General features: G+C 43.6%; 1 non-coding gene across 1 annotated transcript; it reads right to left on the bottom strand.

Annotated features, from left to right (window-relative positions):
* Nucleotides 1-8,453: 8,453 nt before the first annotated feature.
* LOC144487942 (U2 spliceosomal RNA) lies at nucleotides 8,454-8,649 on the bottom strand. Its single transcript, XR_013496481.1, has one exon. It is a non-coding gene; the product is annotated as a U2 spliceosomal RNA (small nuclear RNA).
* Nucleotides 8,650-26,505: the final 17,856 nt, after the last annotated feature.

The following is a 26,505-nucleotide window of genomic DNA, read 5'->3' on the forward strand; positions in this document are numbered from 1 at the left end:
CATTAAAAATATAATATATATATATAGATATATATAAACTCTCTAAAGATTATCAATATAAAATGTCCAAAAACTTTAAAAAATTGCACTTATACACTTAAAATTCAACAGTTCGACTGAAGCTTGGAAAAAGAGAGAGAAGCAGGAGCAAGAAATGATCCAATACAAAACTTTCAAAGATCAGCTCTTACGATTTTCTTGCTAAAACAGATTTTTGAGCGTTTTTTTTTTAAAAAAGGGAGCGGGGAGGGAGGAGGGAAAAAGAGAGAGAAACTTAAAAACCTCATTATCGTAATTTTTTTTTTAAAAAAAGCCACTTTGCTCAGATTTTTTTTTTTTAATTGAAAATTCGACCCAAAAAACCGCTCCAAAGTTGGATGTACGGAGGTTTTTACGTCGCACGAGTGCGCACATCTTTTCCCCTCGGGAAGATTTTAAACTCGCTCACGCACGCGGCTGAAGCTACCAGATTTAACTTTTGCTCTTTTGGACAAAAAAAAAGAGAAAAAAAAAATACAGAGTACATAGCTTTTTTTTAAAAAAAGGAAAAAGTATTTTGCGACTCTTAAAACACTTTGCAACTTTAAAATCTGCTTTGTTGAAAAAAAAAATGTTGGTGCTTACTTCTGCATTCATGTTGCTCTTATAGAGAGAGAGAGGCCCAACCAACTGGTTATTTTTATTGGGAAAAAGTCCACAAAACTGCGAATATAAAAAAAGATTAAGAGTACAAAAGTTCAACAGAAGCAATTTTTGAGCGGAGAAAGATTTTTTTTAAAAAAGCCTCGACAACATTTCGCGTTCGTTCAAAAAAAAACAACAGCCCGAAAATTAATCGGTCAAAAAAAGAAACCACACAGCCCCCGAGAATTAACACTTTCTCCCCCACCTCCCTCCCCACCCGACGTCAAGGGGAGTGTGAGGGGTGCGCGCGGAGGCATGCCCGCGGGCGAGACACCGCCTCGGCTGCCACCTCAAAGCGCACAGCGGCCGTGCTTTTGCGTGTTCCCCGTCAAACTGGGGGGCAGGACGCACGCACGTGCGCAACAGAGGCACACCCGCCCCCTCCCAAAGGTAGCCTCCGGGTTCCCGGGGGTGGGGGTGGGGGGGTGGGAGCAATAGGGCGAATTTAATCAAGAAAATCCCGAGGAAATGGTCAGGTTCCAATTTGCTCCCAAACCTTCCTGGGCCTGTCCTCTGACCGATATCACCATCGGAGCAATGAGAGAGCGCCAATATTTGTCTGTCCCTTCAGAAAGGAGGGAAGGGCGGGGAGGGGAGGAGGGAGGGGGAGAGAGAGAGAGAGAGAGAGTGAGCCAAGTCTTTTACAGCCAATCAATTTTTTGCTCTCTTTTTTAAAAAATAATAATAATCTACCCGGGTCTGAAAATTATTTCAACTTGCAGATGTGAAAACTAACACCAGACCCTGGTTTCCCACCCCCTACCTACCCTGCTCCGTTTAAAAAGAATGAAATATATATTTTTTTTTAACTTTTCCAAAAAAAAACATTAAAAGTCAACAATGTTTTCTAAGACAGGAAGCATGCAGGAAAAAAAAAACGGCCTTGAACGTTTGCCGAACACGTCAAAGAAACAAAAAAGTTTAACTTCCCCAGCACCCACCCCACCCCCCCCCCCTCCACTCCCCGCAAGCGCGAGGTTCACTGTTTTTAAAAAAAAGTATTTGAGAGGAGCTCATTTCGCAAATGCTGCCCGCCCGGATTATCGAGAACCAGGGCTGAGTTGGGTTTACGAAAGAGAGAATTTTAAAAGTGGACATTTGAAAATCAAAATACTTCCATTTCCTCTTTTTAAAATGCCACGTACTCTGGGTGGTGGTGGTGGTGGTGGAAGGGGGAAGAAAAAACAGAAAGATATCGTTCCAATTCAAAAGATTAAACGGGAAGTCGAGAACAGTTCAACGTTCTCCCAGCTAAGGTTCTTTGCTCTCTGCGAACTCCGTAAGCACCCCCCGCCAAATAACGCCTTGCAAAAGGTACGAGTGCGCAAAAGCACACCTCTCACAAAAAAAAAAGTACTTCACGTTATTTTTTTCCATGTAGAAAACACCAAGAAAGAAAAGGCGGCAGAGCTCCGATGTCCTGCAAATCGCTTAACCGACTGCGAAATTTTTTAAAAATGTCTTCCTCCGCGAAAAAAAACATCACGCTTCTCTTTATAAAAAAAACTTCCCTACATAAAGTGTAAAATGCAAAACGTACTTCACCAAAAAAAAAACAAGGTTTACGTTTGGTTAAAAAAATACTGAAAATTAAGATATCCACCCCCCCCCCCGGCCCCTCCCCAAAAAGGGCAAAACATGGATGTCTCTTTTTGTTTGGCAAATTATAAAACTAGGAAGCTTTCCAAATAAAAAACTAATTTAAAAAAGTGCACATTGTACACGCATTAAAAAATAATGCGGCCTGAGCCAGGGACATGTTTTGATTTCAATTTGAACATTTCAAATTTGCAAATCATATATATATATATATGTTACAGATCAAAATTCATGATCTTTTAATGGGTCTACCAGACACTATTCACATTTACGATTAAGATTTGAGGCAACGCGTGTTAGTTACTTAAAAGAGCGATTGTATTTATTTTGAGCTAACACTTGTATGGATGGAAAAGACAATTATAATTTGCATTTATAATTAATTTGGATATAAACAAGTAAATCTAATGTCAGAGTCGAAGCAGTGAAGCTTTTTTAAGTATGGCGATGCATATCATTTGAATGACTACACACGTTCAAGTGAATACATTTTGAACATGCATAAGCTGCATCATTTAATATCAACTTCAATATATTTATTTGGTTTAAGCGGCACGGTAGCACAGTGGTTAGCACTGCTGCTTCACAGCTCCAGGGTTCCGGGTTCGATTCCCGGCTTGGGTCACTGTCTGTGTGGAGTTTGCACATTCTCCTCGTGTCTGCGTGGGTTTCCTCCGGGTGCTCCGGTTTCCTCCCACAGTTCAAAGATGTACGGGTTAGGTTGATTGGCCCCATGCTAAAATTGCCCCTTAGTGTCCTGAGATGTGTAGGTTAGAGGGATTAGCGGGTAAAATATGTGGGGATATGGGGATAGGGCCTGGGTGGGATTGTGGTCGGTGCAGACTCGATGGGCCGAATGGCCTCTTTCTGTGCTGTAGGGTTTCTATGATTTCTATAATTGCACACGTGTGATTTAAGTATTGCAGCCCAATTTTGAGGGTATTTAACTCATTTTTAGAAATTATTCTTTTATAGACTTTAATAGAGATAAATAACTGATAGTTTTCCGAAACCTAATTAGAATTAAGTTAGATTTTTTTTTAAAGAGCTAACCAATACCAGAAGTGAATGACATATTCAAAAGGGGCAGCACGGTGGCACAGTGGTTAGCACTGCTGCCTCACAGCGTCAGGGACCCAGGTTCAATTCCCGGTTTGGGTCACTGTCTGTGTGGGAGTTTGCACATTCTCCTCGTGTCTGCATGGGTTTCCTCCGGGTGCTCCGGTTTCCTCCCACAGTCCAAAGATGTGCGGGTTAGGTGGATTGGCCCCATGCTAAATTGACCCTAGGTGTCAGGGGGACTGGCATGGGTAAATGCGTGGGATTATGGGGGTAGGGCCTGGGTGGGGTTCGTGGTCGGTGAAGACTCGATGAGCCGAATGGCTCCTTCTGCATTGCAGGGATTCTATGGTTAAAATTGAATAAAAAACAGAAAATGCCGAGAGAAACTCAGCAGGTCTGGCAGCATCTGTGGAGAAAGAGAAGCAGAGTTAACGTTGAATTTGTACAACTCTTCTTCAGACCTCTGAAGGCGGTGGTGTGGGCTCGACACGTTAACTCTATTCCTCTCTCCACAGATGCTGCCAAGGACGCCGAATTCATCCAGCATCTTCTGTTTTTATCTCGGATCTCCAGCACCTGCAGCATTTTGCCACGGTTAAAATTTAATTCCTGATTTGGGGTTTATGAATATATTCAACTGAATTTACACCTCCTGCGTGGAACCTATAAACCTCCAATGCTAATCTTGCATCTGGACGTTTTTTTTTAAGTTATAAAGTTTATTCATTTGTGTTACAAGTAGGCTTACATTAACACTGCAATGAAGTTACTGTGAAAATTCCGTAGTCGCTACACACTGGCACCTGTTCGGGTTACACCGAGGGAGTATTTAGCACGGCCCAATCCACCTAACCAGCACGACTTTCAGACTGTGGGAGGAAACCGGAGCACCCGCAGGAAACCCACGCAGACACGGGGAGAATGTGCAAACTCCACACAGACAGTGACCTAAACCGGGATTCGCTGACAGGCGGCAGTGCTAACCACTGTGCCACCCCAAATTAGAATTATGCCATTTTAAAATCGAAACTATCGTTTGAATTTTTATCAACTTAATATCTAAAAACCTGAACTTCCTTTTTGTTACAACTTCAAACTGGATGTTTAACAATTAAAAGACCTCAAAGAATTCAAATATTCACAATTACAAATACTTAAGACCTAACTGCTATTTATTAAAATGCGTAATCACTTAATTGAAACACAAAAATACAATTAGATTTAATTAACATTTTATAAACCAGACATCTAGCTTGCAATTATTAGCATTTACAGAATTTAAGTTTAGTCTTGAGGACTAAACGTTCACTCATGCGGATAACCAGATTAAAAATTTGGCTCAATTTATGAAGTGAAATTCTAACTGGAAAGGGCTGTTTAACTCTACAAGGAGAATTCACGATTTTGTTGCGTAAAAGCAAATTGGTGCTTAAACAGAGAGAAATGGTTGACAATTTTCCAAGACCTAGTTAGAATTGAGCTCGATTCGACAGCTAACGACGGAAGGGAGCTAGATTTATGAACGGACTCTGGAACCGAGCTAGATTTTTGAATGGACTCCGAAACTGAGCGGGATTTATGAGCACTAGAACCATGCTAGATTTATGAACAAGCTCCGGAACCGAGCTAGATTTATGAACAAACGCTAGAACCGTGATAGATTTACGAACGGACTCTGGAATTGAACTAGATTTATGAACGGACTCTGGAATTGAACTAGATTTATGAACGAATATTAGAATGGAACTAGATTTATGAACAAACTCTGGACCCGAGCTAGATTTATGAATGAATGCTAGAATTGAACTAGATTTATGAACGAACACTAGAATCGAGCTAGATTTATGAACAAACTCTGGAATTGAACTAGATTTATGAATGAACTCCGGAACCGAGCTAGATTTATGAATGAACTCCGGAACCGAGTTAGATTTATGAATGAACTCCGGAACCGAGTTAGATTTATGAATGAACTCCGGAACCGAGCTAGATTTATGAATGAACTCCGGAACCGAGCTAGAGTTATGAATGAACTCCGGAACCGAGCTAGATTTATGAATGAACTCCGGAACCGAGCTAGATTTATGAATGAACTCCGGAACAGTGTTAGATTTATGAATGAACTCCGGAACCGAGCTAGATTTATGAATGAACTCCGGAACCGAGCTAGATTTATGAATGAACTCCGGAACCGAGTTAGATTTATGAATGAACTCCGAACCGAGCTAGATTTATGAATGAACTCCGGAACCGAGCTAGATTTATGAATGAACTCCGGAACAGTGTTAGATTTATGAATGAACTCCGGAACCGAGCTAGATTTATGAATGAACTCCGGAACCGAGTTAGATTTATGAATGAACTCCGGAACCGAGCTAGATTTATGAATGAACTCCGGAACTGAGTTAGATTTATGCACGAATACTAAAATTGAACGAGATTTATGAACGAATGCTAGAATTGAACTAGATTTGTGAACGAACTCCGGAACCGAGCTATATTTATGAACGGACTCTGGAACCGAACTAGATTTATGAACGGACTCTGGAACCGAACTAGATTTATGAACAGACTCTGGAACCGAACTAGATTTATGAACGGACTCTGGAACTGAACTAGATTTATGAACGGACTCTGGAACTGAACTAGATTTATGAATGAACTCCGGAACCGAGCTAGATTTATGAACAAACTCCGGAACCGAGTTAGATTTATGAATGAACTCCGGAACCGAGCTAGATTTATGAACAAACTCCGGAACCGAGTTAGATTTATGCACGAATACTAAAATTGAACTAGATTTATGAACGAATGCTAGAATTGAACTAGATTTATGAACGAACTCCAGAACCGAACTATATTTATGAACGGACTCTGGAACCGAACTATATTTATGAACGGACTCTGGAACCGAACTATATTTATGAACGGACTCTGGAATTGAACTAGATTTATGAATGAACTCTGGAACCGAGTTAGAACTGAGCGAGATTTTTGAACAAACTCCGGAACCGAGTTAGATTTATGCACGAATACTAAAATTGAACTAGATTTATGAACGAACTCCGGAACCGAACTAGATTTATGAACGGACTCTGGAACCGAACTAGATTTATGAACGGATTCTGGAACCGAGCTAGATTTATGAATGGACTCTGGAACCGAACTAGATTTGTGAACGGACTCTGGAACCGAACTAGATTTGTGAACGAACGTTAGAATTAAGCTAGATTTAAGACCGAACTCATGAACCAAACTAGGCTTAAGGACGAAACGCCACTACCGAGCCAGATTAGTTAGGTTGAGGTAACATTTAAGTGCCAGGGCTAGATTTCCTCCTAAACGCACTGGGATCGAATGCCGGGTTCCCGATTTACCGCGCGTGCTGGCCAATTTATATAGAGATATATATATATAGATACATCGTCTCGAACGGACGGCGGCGGGAGCGAGCGATAATTTACAATCCCTGGTGAGCCACAATCTTTGGAGGGAGAAAAAAGTTTAAAAACATCCATCCCCATCTCAAAAACACCCCCCCCCCTCACTTCTCTCACGGCTATATAGATGAAAAATGCCGTCTTTTCCTATATAAACTTAAACAAAAAACCCATCTTTTGTAATCTCCTGCCGCCCCACTCTATAGATTTTTAAAAGCCATCTTTTCTTATCTCCCCACCAGCCCCCACAAAACCAACCCCCCCCCCTCCCCCCCAAAAAAAAATTGTTTGCTTTGCTGTTTTCTTTGCGAAGACTTTCGTACTCACCGAGAGGACAAAACCCCGAGAGGGAAGAGTGAGAAGGGGTGAGGTGGTGGAGGAAGGACAGGCGGCCTGGCTGTCTATATGTATATGTCAGATCTATATGTTATAGGAGGTGTTTATATCCACATGTAATTATTTTTTTTTTAAAAAAAGAAATAGAATAAAAAGAGAAGAGAGAGAGAGGGGGGAGGGATTGATTGAGAGAGAGTTGCTTGTTATTTGGAAAGGGGGATATATGAGAGAGAGAGGGGGGGATTGATTGAGTAATTATTTGGGGAAAGGGGAAGGGGGGTGAGAGAGAGGGATTGAGTGAGTGTTATTTGGGGGAAGGGGGGGTGAGAGAGAGTGTTATTTGGAGGGAGGGAGGAGATAGAGGGGAGAAAGTGGGAAACCACCTCTGTGTTAACGTGAGGGCCACAATCCCGATATCAGCAGAGAGGGGAAGAGAAGAGAGAGAGGAAACGAAATGGGGAGAAGGTGTTGGGGGAGAAAGTAGAGAGAAAATAAATTTAAAATTAAAGAGGGGATAAAATGGCGGCGGCGGCAGCGAGAAATACAAATTAAAATGTAAATAAAATAAAGGGGGGTTTCCCCTCCCCCCCGGAGAGAGAGAGAGCGATACAGAGAGAGAGAGGATGGTGTGCGGGAGAGCGGCTCAGGGAGAAAGGGGGGGGGGGGGGTTCTTTTTTAATCTCTATCTCAACGCTTCCCCGCCACCGGCAACAGGAGCAGCGACAAAATGGCGGCGGCCGACTGGCTGTGGGAGGGGGAGGGAAGAGGCGGGCCGGAGGCAGCCTGCCCTCGCTGATTGGACAGTGCACCCTGGTCCCGCCCCCTCTCTTCCCCCCTCCAGCCTCATTGGTGGGGACGGCTGTCCATCACCAGTCTACTCCGCCTTTCCCCCTTTACTCATTGGTGGAGGCGGCTGTCCATCACCAGTCTACTCCCACGTTCCCTCCCTTTCTCATTGGTGGAGGCGGCTGTCAGTCAGGGTTCACGGCGGGGTCAGCTCCGCCAGTGGCCCGCCCCCCCCCGTCTGTCCCACCAGCAATACCATCCTCCTGATCCCCATTGCACTCCAGCCCCACAGTTGGCAGAATAGACATTCCCTCTCTCTCACACACACACATACTAGATGGTGGCACCTTGGCAATGCCACTGGACTATTAGTAATCTAGAAACCCACATTAAAATCCCAATTAAGTTTTTTAATATATACTTTTCCAATTCAATCAAATCAAATCCAATTCAGAGTCTCAACAAGTTGAGACATTTCAGATCCAGGCTGGCAAGACAGGGCGAGCGACCAAAACCACCCTGTCCTGGGCCCGATCTACATGAGCCAAGCTGATTGGAGAAGGGGGAGGTTCCTCCTCCAAGACTTGGGCTCATTTGCATCTTAGCCAAAAGGCCGAGATGCCGCTTTAAAAAATTGCTTCATATGAAACATATGAAGCTTCAATGTAACCCAATGACCTCAACCAAGTGCAGCATCCTCTCCATACTACACTTGATCTTAGCCAAAAGGCCGAGAAGCAAAATCCCAATTAAGTTTTTATATAATCTGAAATTATAGTTAGTCCCGGACGTGACAACTATCATTGTTAAAAACTCCCATCTGGTTCACTAATGTCCCCCTTTAAGAAAGGGCGGCACAGTAGCACAGTGGTTAGCGCTGCTGCTTCACAGCTCCAGGGACCCGGGTTCGATTCCCGGCTCGGGTCACTGTCTGTGCGGAGTTTGCACATTCTCCCCGTGTCTGCATGAGTTTCCCTCCGGGTGCTCCGGTTTCCTCCCACAGTCCAAAGATGTGCAGGTTAGGTTGATTGGCTATGCTAAAAATTTCCCCTTAGTGTCCTGGGATGCGTAGGTTAGAGGGATTATTATAGAAATCATCATAGAAACCCTACAGTGCAGAAGGAGGCCATTCGACCCATCGAGTCTGCACCGACCACAATCCCACCCAGGCCCTACCCCCACATATTTACCCGCTAATCCCTCTAACCTACACATCTCAGGACTCTAAGGGGCAATTTTTAACCTGGCCAATCAACCTAACTCGCACATCTTTGGACTGTGGGAGGAAACCGGAGCACCCGGAGGAAACCCACGCAGACACGAGGAGAATGTGCAAACTCCACACAGACAGTGACCCGAGCCGGGAATCGAACCCTGGAGCTGTGAAGCAGCAGTGCTAACCACTGTGCTACCGGGCCGCCCGGATTAGCGGGTAAAATATGTAGGGATATGGGGGAAGGGCCTGGGTCGGATTGTGTTCGGTGCAGACCCGCTGGGCCGAATGGCCTCTTTCTGTACTGTAGGGTTTCTATGAATTCTATGAAAAGGAAATCTGCTGTCCTTATCTGGTCTGGCCTACATGTGACTCCGGATCCACCCCCCCCCCCCCCCCCCCCCCGCCGGCCCCCAAAACACACATTCAGCACCATGTGGTTGATTCTTAACCACCCCACCTCTGAAACGGCTGAGCAAGGCCAACTCAGTTCAAAGGGCAGTTAGAGATAGGCAACAATAATTGCTGCCCTTGCCAGCAAGGTCCACATCCCTAAAAAACACAAGGAAGAAGGTGGAAGAGAGAATGTTCTGGGGTGCGTGGGGTCCTTAATTATGCTGGCTGCTTTGCCGAGGCAGCGGGAAGTGTAGACGGAGTCAATGGATGGGAGGCTGGTTTGAGTGATGGATTGGGCTACATTCACGACCTTTTGTAGTTCCTTGCAGTCTTGGGCAGAGCAGGAGCCATACCGAGCTGTGGTACAACCAGAAAGGATGCTTTCTATGGTGCATCTGTAAAAGTTGCTGAGAGTCAGAGCTGACATGCCAAATTTCCTTACTTTTCTGAGAAAGTAGAGGCTTTCTTAACTATAGTGTCGGCATGTGGGGACCAGGACAGGTTGTTGGTGATCTGGACATCTAAAAGTTTGAAGCTCTCGACCCTTTCTACTTCGCCCCGTTGATGTAGACAGGGGCATGTTCTCCTTTATGATTCCTGAAGTCGATGACAATCTCCTTCGTTTTGTTGACATTGAGGGAGAGATTATTGTTGCCGCACCAGTTCACCAGATTCTCTCATTCCTCTACTCTGTCTCGTCATTGTTTGAGATCCGACCCACTATGGTGGTGTCGTCAGCAAACTTGAAAATCGAATTGGAGAGGAATTTGGCGGCATAGTCATAGGTGTACAAGTATAGTCGGGGGCTGAGAACACAGCCTTGTGGGGCACTGATGTTGAGGATTATCGTGGAGGAGGTGTTGTTGCCTATCCTTACTGATTGTGGTCTGTGAGTTAGGAATGAAGTGGGGAAAATCATAGAGATGGGTACCTGACACATAAAATGGTGGCCTGGCACATAAAATGGTTACCTGAGAAAGAGACATTAAGCAGGCACTGACTTTTAGCACAGACAGCAACTTGAAATTAAAACATGCAATACAGACAGTTATTTAAAGTTAAACATGCAGGGAACAAATACTGCAGGAAGCCAGTAAGAGCTTGAGGCGCTTTAAAGATAAGGACAGACCTAGGACAATAGGGTCTGATAAAGAGATTAGCCATAAATGGGAACGGGAATACATAAATGCAGCAAAACCACTTACTGTATGTAAGAACCGAAACTAAGTCATTGATAGTCACTGAAAGAGGAAATGTATCCATTCTCTGAAACAATGCAATGTTAAAAGCCAATATCTGTATATGTCTGACTGTAACGATGTGTTAAACTATCGATCCTACTCAACTATAACGATGTGTTAAATGGCTAATGTCCGGACTATCCATTTTTAGTGTGAAAAGTATAAAAATGAACCACTCCTATTGTATTATTGAGAAGGTAGCTGCCTAGTGTACTGCGGAGTGCCAGTGCCTTTTTCCCTCGAAGCTTCGTGTCCGAAATGAAGCTGTATCGTTGAACCTCCAGTCTGACTCCGGTGGCAATTTTCCCACAACAGGAAGTTCAGGATCCAGTTGCAGAGGGAGATGCCGAGGCCCAAGCCACAGAGTTTGGAGATGTGTTTCGTGGGAATAATAGTGTTGAAGGCTGAGCTGCAGTCAATAAATAGGAATCTGACATCGGTGTCCTTGTTATCTCGGTGTTCCAGGGTTGAGGGCAGGGCCAGGGAAATGGCGTCTGCTGTGGACCTGTTGCGGCGGTAGGCAAACTGTAGTGGATCCAGGTAGTCCGGGAGGCTGGAACTGATTCGTGCCATGGCTTTGCTGAACCAGGAGAAGATCTTTTTCCAGACATCTAAGCTGTATTGTGTGGTAACGGTTAACGACTAAAGTGGATGTTGTTTGGGAGAAGGGGTGTCTCAGTGAGTTCAGGGATCGTGGGCATATTTTGGGAACACAAGGTAATTTCAGATAAAATGATTTGTTCAGTTGTTCACATCTTTAAGTGGCACAGTGTACATCAGCTCTTCTTGTCATGTGTTTTTCTGTCCTTCATTTTAATAAATACTCTTTATTAATTGTTCACGCGATGACTGGAGTGGTTCCTCACTTGCACAAGGTTCCTCACATTATTCCAAACAAATCTGCACCACTAAGAACCAGTGTTCCCTGTTAGCTTTGGGGTTTGAGACACTCGAGCACGTAACATCAGTGAGGTTCTTAATAACAGACAAGTGTACACACACATACATATGCACACGCATGCACACACACAGACCATAGAGACACAGACAGACACACACTCATGTTCACATAGAAAAATGTACACATAGACACACACACACACAGGGCTGCGCACATACAGGCACGCATGCACACACATAGACACGCACAGACACACGCACTCACAGATACACACACTTGTGCACATAGAAACATACATACAGGCACGCATGCACACACATAGACACGCACAGACACACGCACTCACAGATACACACACTTGTGCACATAGAAACATACACACAGTGCACATACAGGCACGCATGCACACACACACAGACCACAGACACGCACTCACAGACACATTCATGCACATAGAAACATGCACACATAGACACAGACACAACTGCGCACATACAGGCACGGGCATACACACACACATATGCACACAAACAGACCACAGACACATGCACAGAGACACACACGCACACATAGATACACACAGCTGTTCACATACAGCTACATGCACACACACAAACACATAAATAGACCACACCCATGCACACGCGCTCACACAAACACGCACGCATATACATGCACACGGACATGTACACAGACACACACATACACCCACACATGCCCATAGACGTGTGCACACGGGCGTGGACACACACACACACACCGCAGTAACAGAAAACACCTTTGTACAGAGGAAGGTCTCACAAAATTCTGTGAGACACTTTATCAAAAGAAAACAGTGGCTTGCATAGCACATTGTCCATACAGTACTCTAACTGGTACGGGGCCCGTCTCTTCAGGCGTCTCTCTCCTCAAACATCACCAGCATGCTATCGGGAACGAGGGAGCCTCGGGGCTGCAGGTCTGTGCCATCCTCTTCCTCCGAGTCCGAATCTGGAGGGCAGAAGCAGAGAAGGCTGGAGAAGTGACAAGAAAGGCCTGCGTTTATATCGATGCGGTCAGTGTAACGTTAGTGTACCTTTAAGAAAGTTTTTTTTTTAAATCATGATCTCTGCGGCTCACACAGCTAGTGTTTCCTTAGCTCACTCTCAGCCTCAGCTGATGTCATTTGCTACCAGCTTGACTGGAGATGTCCTTGTATTGCGACTTCAATCGCTTAAATGGGGGTTGTTAATGTTTACTCAGGGATTATGGCCCTGCACTGTTAGGAGGAAGGTCACGGGTTTTGGTCAGGTTTTATTTTTCCTTCCTCAGAAATTCAAGGTTTCATTTTCTGTTTGGCTGCAAGTTAGAGTTTAAGTTTTAGAAGGGACAACAAGCTGAAAAGAAGTCTCTCTCTCTCCCTGGTTTTGGAAATTCTGCTGGTTAGCTGAAAGCAAGGTCTTGCCTTCCCGAAGGGGGCAAACGGTCGTTGGTGATCGCTTAAAGTCCCTTGCGTTTTGGGAAGCTCTTCTGACTTCAAAATATTTTGAGTCTATCCAGAGAACTGCAGACTTCATCCAAAGGACCCAAGTCCAGGATCACGTGAGCATTAATCTTTGCTGTGTTGAACCTGTGAAAAGGGTTTTGTTTCTTTGTTTTGTTGGGGCACAGTGGTTAGCCCTGCTGCCTCACAGCGTCAGAGACCCAAGTCCGATTCCCGGCTTGAGTCACTGTCTGTGTGAAGTCTGCACGTTCTCCCCGTGTCTGCATGGGTTTCCTCCGGGTACTCAGCTTTCCTCCCACAGTCCGAAAGATGTGATGGTTCGGGTGCATTGACCGTGCTAAATTCTCCCACAGTGTACTCGAACAGGCACTGGAGTGTGGCGACCAGGGGATTTGCACAGAAATTTCATTGCCGTGTTAATGTAAGCCTACTTGTGCCACTAATAAATAAACTTTAAAAATATGGAATAACAGTTACGAGGGGTGAGTTACAGACTGGAATCGAAACAAGGGGTTTGGGTGGTTAATAGAGAGAATAACAGATACCCGGGAGTGAGTTACAGACTGGAATCTAATCGAGGGGTTCGGGTGGTTTATATATAGAATAACAGATACCCGGGAGTGAGTTACAGACTGGAATCTAATCGAGGGGTTCGGGTGGTTTATATACAGAATAACAGATACCCGGGAGTGAGTTACAGACTGGAATCTAATCGAGGGGTTTGGGTGGTTTATATATAGAATAACAGATACCCGGGAGTGAGTTACAGACTGGAATCTAATTGAGGGGTTCGGGGTGGTTTATATATAGAATAACAGATACCCGGGAGTGAGTTACAGACTGGAATCTAATTGAGGGGTTCGGGGTGGTTTATATATAGAAGAACATATACCCGGGAGTGAGTTACAGACTGGAATCTAATCGAGGGGTTCGGGTGGTTTATATATAGAATAACAGATACCCGGGAGTGAGTTACAGACTGGAATCTAAACAAGGGGTTTGGGTGGTTTATATAGAGAATAACAGATACCCGGGAGTGAGTTACAGACTGGAATCTAATCGAGGGGTTCGGATGGTTCATATATAGAATAACAGATACCCGGGAGTGAGTTACAGACTGGCATCTAATGGAGGGGTTCGGGTGGTTTATATATAGAATAACAGATACCCGGGAGTGAGTTACAGACTGGAATCTAATTGAGGGGTTTGGGTGGTTTATATATAGAATAACAGATACCCGGGAGTGAGTTACAGACTGGAATCTAATCGAGGGGTTTGGGTGGTTTATATAGAGAATAACAGATACCCGGGAGTGAGTTACAGACTGGAATCTAATCGAGGGGTTCGGGGTGGTTTATATACAGAATAACAGATACCCAGGAGTGAGTTACAGACTGGAATCTAATTGAGGGGTTCGGGGTGGTTTATATACAGAATAACAGACACCCGGGAGTGAGTTACAGACTGGAATCTAATCGAGGGGTTCGGGTAGTTTATATATAGAATAACAGATACCCGGGAGTGAGTTACAGACTGGAATCTAATCGAGGGGTTTGGGTGGTTTATATATAGAATAACAGATACCCGGGAGTGAGTTACAGGCTGGGATCGGAACAATGGGTTTGGGTGGTTTATATATAGAATAACAGATACACGGGAGTGAGTTACAGGCTGGAAACTAATCGAGGGGTTTGGGTGGTTTATACATAGAATAACAGATACCCGGGAGTGAGTTACAGACTGGAATCTAATCGAGGGGTTCGAGTGGTTTATATATAGAATAACAGATACCCGGGAGTGAGTTACAGACTGGAATCTAATCAAGGGGTGCGGGTGGTTTATATATAGAATAACAGATACCCGGGAGTGAGTTACAGACTGGAATCTAATCGAGGGGTTTGAGTGGTTTATATATAGAATAACAGATACCCGGGAGTGAGTTACAGACTGGAATATAATCGAGGGGTTTGGGTGGTTTATATATAGAATAACTGATACACGGGAGTGAGTTACAGACTGGAATCTAATCAAGGGGTTCGGGTGGTTTATATATAGAATAACAGATACCCGGGAGTGAGTTACAGACTGGAATCTAATCGAGGGGTTCGGGGTGGTTTATATATAGAATAACAGATACCCGGGAGTGAGTTACAGACTGGAATCAAATCAAGGGGTTCGGTGGTTTATATATAGAATAACAGATACCCGGGAGTGAGTTACAGACTGGAATCTAAACAAGGGGTTTGGGTGGTTTATATATAGAATAACAGATACACGGGAGTGAGTTAAAGACTGGAATCTAATCAAGGGGTTCGGGTGGTTTATATATAGAATAACAGATACCCGGGAGTGAGTTAAAGACTGGAATCTAATCAAGGGGTTCGGGTGGTTTATATATAGAATAACAGATACCCGGGAGTGAGTTACAGACTGGAATCTAATCGAGGGGTTCGGGGTGGTTTATATATAGAATAACAGATACCCGGGAGTGAGTTAAAGACTGGAATCTAATCAAGGGGTTCGGGTGGTTTATATATAGAATAACAGATACCGGGGAGTGAGTTACAGACTGGAATCTAATCGAGGGGTTTGGGTGGTTTATATATAGAATAACAGGTACCCGGGGTAAGTTACAGTTTGGAATCTAATCGAGGGGTTCAGGTGGTTTATATATAGAATAACAGACCCAGGAGTGAGTTACAGACTGGAATCTAATTGAAGGGTTCAGGTGGTTTATATATAGAATAATAGATACCCGAGAGTGAGTTACAGACTGGAATCTAATCGAGGGGTTCCGGTGGTTTATATATAGAATAACAGATACCCGAGAGTGAGTTACAGACTGGAATCTAATCGAGGGGTTCAGGTGGTTTATATATAGAATAACAGATACCCGGGAGTGAGTTACAGACTGGAATCTAATCGAGGGGTTCAGGTGGTTTATATTTAGAATAACAGATACCCGGGAGTGAGTTACAGACTGGAATCTAATCGAGGGGTTTGGGTGGTTTATACACAGAATAACAGATACCCGGGAGTGAGTTACAGACTGGAATCTAATTGAGGGGTTCGGGGTGGTTTATATATAGAAGAACATATACCCGGGAGTGAGTTACAGACTGGAATCTAATCGAGGGGTTCGGGTGGTTTATATATAGAATAACAGATACCCGGGAGTGAGTTACAGACTGGAATCGAAACAAGGGGTTTGGGTGGTTTATATAGAGAATAACAGATACCCGGGAGTGAGTTACAGACTGGAATCTAATCGAGGGGTTCGGTTGGTTCATATATAGAATAACAGATACCCGGGAGTGAGTTACAGACTGGAATCTGAACAAGGGGTTTGGGTGGTTTATATAGAGAATAACAGATACCCGGGAGTGAGTTACAGACTGGAATCTAAACAAGGGGTTCAGGTGGTTTATATATAGAATAACAGATACCCGGGAGTGAGGTACAGACTGGAATCTAATTGAGGGGTTTGGGTGGTTTATATATAGAATAACAGATACCCGGGAGTGAGTTACAGACTGCAATCTAATCGAGGGGTTTGGGTGGTTTATAGAGAGAATAACAGATACCCGGGAGTGAGTGACAGACTGGAATCTAATCGAGGGGTTCGGGGTGGTTTATAGAAAGAAAAACAGATACCCAGGAGTGAGTTACAGACTGGAATCTAATTGAGGGGTTCGGGGTGGTTTATATACAGAATAACCGATACCCGGGAGTGAGTTACAGACTGGAATCTAATCGAGGGGTTCGGGTAGTTTATATATAGAATAACAGATACCCGGGAGTGAGTTACAGACTGGAATCTAATCGAGGGGTTTGGGTGGTTTATATATAGAATATCAGATACCCGGGAGTGAGTTACAGGCTGGGATCAAAACAATGGGTTTGGGTGGTTTATATAGAGAATAACAGATACCCGGGAGTGAGTTACAGACTGGAATCTAATCGAGGGGTTCGGTTGGTTCATATATAGAATAACAGATACCCGGGAGTGAGTTACAGACTGGAATCTAAACAAGGGGTTTGGGTGGTTTATATAGAGAATAACAGATACCCGGGAGTGAGTTACAGACTGGAATCTGATCGAGGGGTTCAGGTGGTTTATATATAGAATAACAGATACCCGGGAGTGAGTTACAGACTGGCATCTAATGGAGGGGTTCGGGTGGTTTATATATAGAATAACAGATACCCGGGAGTGAGTTACAGACTGGAATCTAATTGAGGGGTTTGGGTGGTTTATATATAGAATAACAGATACCCGGGAGTGAGTTACAGACTGGAATCTAATCGAGGGGTTTGGGTGGTTTATATAGAGAATAACAGATACCCGGGAGTGAGTTACAGACTGGAATCTAATCGAGGGGTTCGGGGTGGTTTATATACAGAATAACAGATACCCAGGAGTGAGTTACAGACTGGAATCTAATTGAGGGGTTCGGGGTGGTTTATATACAGAATAACAGATACCCGGGAGTGAGTTACAGACTGGAATCTAATCGAGGGGTTCGGGTGGTTTATATATAGAATAACAGATACCCGGGAGTGAGTTACAGACTGGAATCTAATCGAGGGGTTTGGGTGGTTTATATATAGAATAACAGATACCCGGGAGTGAGTTCAAGACTGGAATCCAAACAAGGGGTTAGGGTGGTTTATATATAGAATAACAGATACCCGGGAGTGAGTTACAGACTGGAATCTAATCAAGGGGTTCGGGTGGTTTATAAATAGAATAACAGATACGCGGGGTAAGTAACAGATTGGAATCTAATCGAAGGATTCGGGTGGTTTATATATAGAATACAGATACCCGGGAGTGAGTAACAGACTGGAATCTAATCGAGGGGTTCAGGGTGATTTATATATAGAATATGAGATACCCGGGAGTGAGTTAAAGACTGGAATCGAAACAAGGGGTTCAGGTGGTTGATATATAGAATAACAGATATCCGGGGGTGAGTTACAGACTGGAATCTAATCGAGGGGTTTGGGTGGTTTATATATAGAATAACAGATACCGGGGTGTGAGTTACAGACTGGGATCTAATCGAGGGGTTCGGGTGGTTTATATATAGAATAACAGATACCCGAGAGTGAGTGACAGACTGGAATGTAATGGAGGGGTTCGGGTGGTTTCTATATAGAATAACAGATACCCGGGAGTGAGTTACAGGCTGGAATTTAATTGACGGGTTGGAGTGGTTTGTATTTAGAATAACAGATACCCGGGAGTGAGTTACTGACTGGAATCTAATCGAGGGGTTCAGGTGGTTTATATATAGAATAACAGATACCCGAGAGTGAGTTACAGACTGGAATCTAATCGAGGGGTTCGGGTGGTTTATATACAGAATAACAGATACTCAGGAGTGAGTTACAGACTGGAATCTAATCGAGGGGTTCGGGTGGTTTATATATAGAATAACAGATACCCGGGGTTGAGTTGCAGACTGGAATCTAATCGAGGGGTTCAGGTGGTTTATATATAGAATAACAGATACCCGGGAGTGAGTTACAGACTGGAATCTAATCGAGGGGTTCAGGTGGTTTATATATAGAATAACAGATACCCGAGAGTGAGTTACAGACTGGAATCTAATCGAGGGGTTCGGGTGGTTAATATACAGAATAACAGATACCCGGGAGTGAGTTGCAGACTGGAATCTAATCGAGGGGTTCAGGTGGTTTATATATAGAATAACAGATACCCGGGAGTGAGTTACAGACTGGAATCTAATCGAGGGGTTCAGGTGGTTTATATATAGAATAACAGATACCCGGGAGTGAGTTACAGACTGGAATCTAATCGAGGGGTTCAGGTGGTTTATATATAGACTAACAGATACCCGGGAGTGAGTTACAGACTGGGATCTAATCGAGGGGTTTGGGTGTTTTATATATAGAATAACAGATACCCAGGAGTGAGTTAGAGACTGGGATCGAATCGAGGGGTTCGGGTGGTTTCTATGTCGAATAACAGATACCCAGGAGTGAGTTACAGACTGGAATCTAATCGAGGGGTTCGGGGTGATTTATATATAGAATAAGAGATACCCGGGAGTGAGTTACAGACTGGAATCTAATCGAGGTATTCGGGTGGGTTATATATAGAATAACAGATACCCGGGAGTGAGTTACAGACTGGAATCTAATCGAGGGGTTCGGGTGGTTTATATATAGAATAACAGATACCCGGGAGTGAGTTACAGACTGGAATCTAATCAAGGGGTTCGGGCGGTTTATAAATAGAATAACAGATACCCGGGAGTGAGTTACAGACTGGAATCTAATCAAGGGGTTCGGGTGGTTTATATATAGAATAACAGATACCCGGGAGTGAGTTACAGACTGGAATCTAATCAAGGGGTTCGGGTGGTTTATAAATAGAATAACAGATACGCGGGGTAAGTTACAGATTGGAATCTAATCGAAGGATTCGGGTGGTTGATATATAGAATAACAGATACGCGGGACTGAGTTACAGACTGAAATCTAATCGAGGGGTTCAGAGTGGTTTATATATAGAATAACAGATACCTGGGAGTGAGTTACAGACTGGAATCTAATCGAGGGGGTTGGGTGTTTTAGATATAGAATAACAGATACCCGGGAGTGAGTTACAGACTGGAATCTAATCGAGGAGTTTGGGTAGATTATATATAGAATAACAGAAACCCGGGAGTGAGTTACAGACTGGAATCTAATCGAGGGGTTCGGGGTGGTTTATATATAGAATAACAGATACCTGGGAGTGAGTTACAGACTGGAATCTAATCGAGGGGTTCAGGGTGGTTTATATATCGAATAACAGATACCTGGGAGTGAGTTACAGACTGGAATCTAATCGAGGGGGTTGGGTGTTTTAGATATCGAATAACAGATACCCGGGAGTGAGTTACAGACTGGAATCTAATCGAGGAGTTTGGGTAGTTTATATATAGAATAACAGAAACCCGGGAGTGAGTTACAGACTGGAATCTAATCGAGGGGTTCGGGTGGTTGATATATAGAATAACAGATACCCGGGAGTGAGTTACAGACTGGAATCTAATCGAGGAGTTCGGGTGGTTTATATATAGAATAACAGATACCCGGGAGTGAGTTACAGACTGGAATCTAATCGAGGGGTTTGGGTGGTTTATATATAGAATAACAGATACCCGGGAGTGAGTTACAGACTGGAATTTAATTGAGGGGTTGGAGTGGTTTGTATTTAGAATAACAGATACCCGGGAGTGAGTTACAGACTGGAATCTAATCGAGGGGTTCAGGTGGTTTATATATAGAATAACAGATACCCGAGAGTGAGTTACAGACTGGAATCTAATCGAGGGGTTCGGGTGGTTTATATACAGAATAACAGATACCCAGGAGTGAGTTACAGACTGGAATCTAATCGAGGGGTTCGGGTGGTTTATATATAGAATAACAGATACCCGGGATTGAGTTGCAGACTGGAATCTAATCGAGGGGTTCAGGTGGTTTCTATATAGAATAACAGATACCCGGGAGTGAGTTACAGACTGGAATCTCATCGAGGGGTTCAGGTGGTTGATATATAGAATAACAGATACCCGAGAGTGAGTTACAGACTGGAATCGAATCGAGGGGTTCGGGTGGTTTATATACAGAATAACAGATACCCGGGAGTGAGTTGCAGACTGGAATCTAATCGAGGGGTTCAGGTGGTTTATATATAGAATAACAGATACCCGAGAGTGAGTTACAGACTGGAATCTGATCGAGGGGTTCGGGTGGTTTATATACAGAATAACAGATACCCGGGAGTGAGTTGCAGACTGGAATCTAATCGAGGGGTTCAGGTGGTTTGTATATAGAATAACAGATACCCGGGAGTGAGTTACAGACTGGAATCTAATCGAGGGGTTCAGGTGGTTTATATATAGAATAACAGATACCCGGGAGTGAGTGACAGACTGGAATCTAATCGAAGGGTTCAGGTGGTTTCCATATAGAATAACAGATACCCGAGAGTGAGTTACAGACTGGAATCTAATCGAGGGGTTCGGGTGGTTTATATACAGAATAACAGATATTCAGGAGTGAGTTCCAGACTGGAATCTAATCGAGGGGTGCGGGTGCTTTTTATATAGAATAACAGATACCCGGGAGTGAGTTCAAGACTGGAATCCAAACAAGGGGTTAGGGTGGTTTATATATAGAATAACAGATACCCGGGAGTGAGTTCCAGACTGGAATCTAATCAAGGGGTTCGGGTGGTTTATAAATAGAATAACAGATACGCGGGGTAAGTAACAGATTGGAATCTAATCGAAGGATTCGGGTGGTTTATATATAGAATACAGATACCCGGGAGTGAGTTACAGACTGGAATCTAATCGAGGGGTTCAGGGTGATTTATATATAGAATATGAGATACCCGGGAGTGAGTTAAAGACTGGAATCTAAACAAGGGGTTCAGGTGGTTGATATATAGAATAACAGATATCCGGGGGTGAGTTACAGACTGGAATCTAATCGAGGGGTTTGGGTGGTTTATATATAGAATAACAGATACCGGGGTGTGAGTTACAGACTGGGATCTAATCGAGGGGTTCGGGTGGTTTATATATAGAATAACAGATACCCGAGAGTGAGTTACAGACTGGAATGTAATGGAGGGGTTCGGGTGGTTTCTATATAGAATAACAGATACCCGGGAGTGAGTTACAGACTGGAATTTAATTGAGGGGTTGGAGTGGTTTGTATTTAGAATAACAGATACCCGGGAGTGAGTTACTGACTGGAATCTAATCAAGGGGTTCAGGTGGTTTATATATAGAATAACAGATACCCGAGAGTGAGTTACAGACTGGAATCGAATCGAGGGGTTCGGGTGGTTTATATACAGAATAACAGATACTCAGGAGTGAGTTACAGACTGGAATCTAATCGAGGGGTTCGGGTGGTTAATATATAGAATAACAGATACCCGGGATTGAGTTGCAGACTGGAATCTAATCGAGGGGTTCAGGTGGTTTCTATATAGAATAACAGATACCCGGGAGTGAGTTGCAGACTGGAATCTAATCGAGGGGTTCAGGTGATTTATATGTAGAATAAGAGATACCCGGGAGTGAGTAACAGACTGGAATCTAATCGCGGGATTCGGGTGGTTTATATATAGAATAACAGATACCCGGGAGTGAGTTAAAGACTGGAATCTAATCGAGGGGTTCGGGTGGTTTATATATAGAATAACAGATACCCGGGAGTGAGTTACAGACTGGAATCGAATCAAGGGGTTCGGGTGGTTTATAAATAGAATAACAGATACCCGGGAGTGAGTTACAGACTGGAATCTAATCGAGGAGTTTGGGTCGTTTCTATATAGAATAACAGAAACCGGGGAGTGAGTTACAGACTGGAATCTAAACAAGGGGTTTGGGTGGTTTATATATAGAATAACAGATACCCGGGAGTAAGTTACAGACTGGAATCTAATCGAGGTGTTTGGGTGGTTGATACACAGAATAACAGACACCCGGGAGTGAGTTACAGACTGGAATCTAATCGAGGGGTTCGGGGTGGTTTATATACAGAATAACATATACCCAGGAGTGAGTTACAGACTGGAATCTAATCGAGGAGTTCGGGTGGTTTATATATAGAATAACAGATACCCGGGAGTGAGTTACAGACTGGAATCTAATCGAGGGGTTTGGGTTGTTATTATATGTAATAACAGATACCCGGGAGTGAGTTACAGACTGGAATCTAAACAAGGGGTTTGGGTGGTTTATATAGGGAATAACAGATACCCGGGAGTGAGTTACAGACTGGAATCTAATCGCGGGGTTCAGGGTGGTTTATATATAGAATAACAGATACCCGGGAGTGAGTTACAGACGGGAATCTAATCGAGGGGTTCGGGTAGTTTATGTATAGAATAACAGATACCCAAGAGTGTGTTACAGACTGGAATCAAATGGAGGGGTTTGGGTGGTTTATATATAGAATAACAGATACCCGGGAGTGAGTTCCAGACTGGAATCTAATCGAGGAGTTTGGGTGGTTTATACATATAATAACAGATACCCAGGAGTGAGTAACAGACTGGAATCTAATCGAGGGGTTCGGGGTGGTTTATATACAGAATAACAGATACCCAGGAGTGAGTTACAGACTGGAATCTAATCGAGGGGTTCGGGTGGTTTCTATATAGAATAACAGATACCCGGGAGTGAGTTACAGACTGGAATCTAATCGAGGGGTTCAGGTGGTTTATATATAGAATTACAGATACCCGGGAGTGAGTTACAGACTGGAATCTAATCGAGGGGTTCAGGTGGTTTATATATAGAATAACAGATACCCGGGGGTGAGTTACAGAGTGGAATCTAATTGAGGGGTTCGGGTGGTTTATATATAGAATTACAGATACCCGGGAGTGAGTTACAGACTGGAATCTAATCAAGGGGTTCGGGTGGTTTATATATAGAATAACATACCCGGGGGTGAGTTACAGACTGGAATCTAATCGGGGGGTTTGAATGGTTTATATATCGAATAACAGATACCCGGGAGTGAGTTACAGACTGGAATCTAATCGAGGGGTTTGAGTGGTTTATATATAGAATAACAGATACCCGGGAGTAAGTTACAGACTGGAATCTAATCAAGGGGTTCGGGTGGTTTATATATAGAATAACAGATACCCGAGAGTGAGTTACAGACTGGAATCGAATCGAGTTGTTCGGGTGATTTATATATAGAATAACAGATACCCAGGAGTGAGTTACAGACTGGAATCTAATCGTGGGGTGCGGGTGGTTTATATATAGAATAACAGATACCCGGGAGTGAGTAGCAGACTGGAATCTAATCAAGGGGTTCAGGTGGTTTATATATAGAATAACAGATACCCGGGAGTGAGTTACAGACTGGAATCTAATCGAGGGGTTCGGATGGTTTATATATAGAATAACAGATACCCGGGAGTGAGTTAAAGACTGGAATCTAATCGAGGGGGTTGGGTGTTTTAGATATCGAATAACAGATACCCGGGAGTGAGTTACAGACTGGAATCTAATCGAGGAGTTTGGGTAGTTTATATATAGAATAACAGAAACCCGGGAGTGAGTTACAGACTGGAATCTAATCGAGGGGTTCGGGTGGTTTATATATAGAATAACAGATACCCGGGAGTGAGTTACGGACTGGAATCTAATCGAGGAGTTCGGGTGGTTTATATATAGAATAACAGATACCCGGGAGTGAGTTACAGACTGGAATCTAATCGAGGGGTTTGGGTGGTTTATATATAGAATAACAGATACCCGGGAGTGAGTTACAGACTGGAATTTAATTGAGGGGTTGGAGTGGTTTGTATTTAGAATAACAGATACCCGGGAGTGAGTTACAGACTGGAATCTAATCGAGGGGTTCAGGTGGTTTATATATAGAATAACAGATACCCGAGAGTGAGTTACAGACTGGAATCTAATCGAGGGGTTCGGGTGGTTTATATACAGAATAACAGATACCCAGGAGTGAGTTACAGACTGGAATCTAATCGAGGGGTTCGGGTGGTTTATATATAGAATAACAGATACCCGGGATTGAGTTGCAGACTGGAATCTAATCGAGGGGTTCAGGTGGTTTCTATATAGAATAACAGATACCCGGGAGTGAGTTACAGACTGGAATCTCATCGAGGGGTTCAGGTGGTTGATATATAGAATAACAGATACCCGAGAGTGAGTTACAGACTGGAATCGAATCGAGGGGTTCGGGTGGTTTATATACAGAATAACAGATACCCGGGAGTGAGTTGCAGACTGGAATCTAATCGAGGGGTTCAGGTGGTTTATATATAGAATAACAGATACCCGAGAGTGAGTTACAGACTGGAATCTGATCGAGGGGTTCGGGTGGTTTATATACAGAATAACAGATACCCGGGAGTGAGTTGCAGACTGGAATCTAATCGAGGGGTTCAGGTGGTTTGTATATAGAATAACAGATACCCGGGAGTGAGTTACAGACTGGAATCTAATCGAGGGGTTCAGGTGGTTTATATATAGAATAACAGATACCCGGGAGTGAGGGACAGACTGGAATCTAATCGAAGGGTTCAGGTGGTTTCCATATAGAATAACAGATACCCGAGAGTGAGTTACAGACTGGAATCTAATCGAGGGGTTCGGGTGGTTTATATCCAGAATAACAGATATTCAGGAGTGAGTTCCAGACTGGAATCTAATCGAGGGGTTCAGGTGCTTTTTATATAGAATAACAGATACCCGGGAGTGAGTTCAAGACTGGAATCCAAACAAGGGGTTAGGGTGGTTTATATATAGAATAACAGATACCCGGGAGTGAGTTCCAGACTGGAATCTAATCAAGGGGTTCGGGTGGTTTATAAATAGAATAACAGATACGCGGGGTAAGTAACAGATTGGAATCTAATCGAAGGATTCGGGTGGTTTATATATAGAATACAGATACCCGGGAGTGAGTTACAGACTGGAATCTAATCGAGGGGTTCAGGGTGATTTATATATAGAATAACAGATACCCGGGAGTGAGTTAAAGACTGGAATCTAAACAAGGGGTTAGGGTGGTTTATATATAGAATAACAGATACCCAGGAGTGAGTTACAGACTGGAATCTAATCGAGGGGTTCAGGGTGGTTTATATATAGAATAACAGATACCCGGGAGTGAGTTACAGACTGGAATCTAATCGAGGGGTTCGGGTAGTATATGTATAGAATAACAGATACCCAGGAGTGAGTTACAGACTGGAATCTAATCGAGGGGTTTGGGTGGTTTATATATAGAATAACAGATACCCGGGAGTGAGTTACAGACTGGAATCTAATCGAGGAGTTTGTGTGGTTTATACATAGAATAACAGATACCCAGGAGTGAGTTGCAGACTGGAATCTAATCGATGGGTTCGGGGTGGTTTCTCTCCAGAATAACAGATACCCGGGAGTGAGTTACAGACTGGAATCTAATCGAGGGGTTCGGGTGGTTTCTATATAGAATAACAGATACCCGGGAGTGAGTTACAGACTGGAATCTAATCGAGGGGTTCGGGTGGTTTATATATAGAATATGAGATACCCGGGAGTGAGTTACAGACTGGAATCTAATCGAGGAGTTCAGGTGGTTTATATATAGAATAACAGATACCCGGGAGTGAGTAAAAGACTGGAATCAAAACAAGGGGTTCAGGTGGTTGATATATAGAATAATAGATTTCCGGGGGTGAGTTACAGACTGGAATCTAATCGAGGGGTTCGGGTGGTTTCTATATAGAATAACAGATACCCGGGAGTGAGTTACAGACTGGAATCTAATCGAGGGGTTCAGGG

The sequence above is a fragment of the Mustelus asterias genome, unplaced genomic scaffold (assembly GCF_964213995.1).
Source record: "Mustelus asterias unplaced genomic scaffold, sMusAst1.hap1.1 HAP1_SCAFFOLD_1153, whole genome shotgun sequence".
In the NCBI taxonomy this organism is placed as follows: Eukaryota; Metazoa; Chordata; class Chondrichthyes; order Carcharhiniformes; family Triakidae; genus Mustelus; species Mustelus asterias.